This window comes from Octopus bimaculoides, chromosome 3, assembly GCF_001194135.2.
Source record: "Octopus bimaculoides isolate UCB-OBI-ISO-001 chromosome 3, ASM119413v2, whole genome shotgun sequence".
Classification (NCBI taxonomy): domain Eukaryota; kingdom Metazoa; phylum Mollusca; class Cephalopoda; order Octopoda; family Octopodidae; genus Octopus; species Octopus bimaculoides.
The window spans coordinates 141,469,944-141,470,979 of NC_068983.1; the positions used below are offsets into that span (position 1 = coordinate 141,469,944).

The following is a 1,036-nucleotide window of genomic DNA, read 5'->3' on the forward strand; positions in this document are numbered from 1 at the left end:
TGTGTGTGTGTATATATATATACATGTATATATATAATGCATAAATACATATATGCAATTATTTGGATATGTATATATACGTTAACCTTTGTCTAACATTCTCTCACTAAATGTATATATATGTATGTTTTTGTGCGTATGTAAGAACGTGTTTATGTACGTAGGTATGCGCGCATCTATGTGCGCATGTGCATATCTATATGTATGTATGTGTGTACATTCATACATAAACATACATGAGTAAATACAGTGTTCGGATGAAAACTTCATAGTTTGCTGTTGAACAAATGAGGTTTTGTTTTTCAACATAGCCTCTCCTGCGTGCCACACATTTTTTTCCATCGGTGTTGCAGCATTTAAATTTCATCTATGAACAAGCTTTTTTCCTGTCGGTCAAAAAAGTAATCAACAGCAGTTATGACGATATAATTGCATTAATACTATTTCCTTGCCAACTGTTTTTCACGCTGGGAAACAAGATACAGTGATAAACCCAACACTGATACTGAGCTACTAAACGTAAATTCGTTGCTCATCACCAGAAAGTTAGCATCTAAACTGATGATATCCGCTTGAATGGCGATGATCCGAACCTAATGGCCGAGCTGAAACATATATAGGATTCTTTTATGCTTGTTTCTTTTGTTGATTTTCTTACTTTAAATCTTAAATCTTACATTATTACATTTTTTCATCGTGACAAATAAAATTAACGAAATATCCATTATATTTCTCTTTCTTTTCTTATACTGTATTAACTTTATACATTATTGGACAGTTTATCCATATATATTGCGGAACTTTATCGCAATATATTTGATAACACCAGTTGATATCCGGATTTTTCTTTTAATCCCTTACAAGAAAATTACATCTTCAATATTTGAAATATATATACACAGCTGATATTTACCGAAAAACAAAAGACTAAGACAAGTGTATAAACATCAAGCAGGTGTATTAGTTTGACGCTCGGGAAGGTGAGAAAGTCCTATATATATATACATATATATATATATATACATATATATATATA

General features: G+C 30.8%; 1 non-coding gene across 1 annotated transcript in view; it reads left to right on the forward strand.

Moving 5' to 3' along the window:
- The window catches only part of LOC106867179 (uncharacterized), a 5,904-nt gene that overhangs the window by 2,750 nt on the left and 2,118 nt on the right, over positions 1 to 1,036 (forward strand). The window lies entirely within an intron of this gene.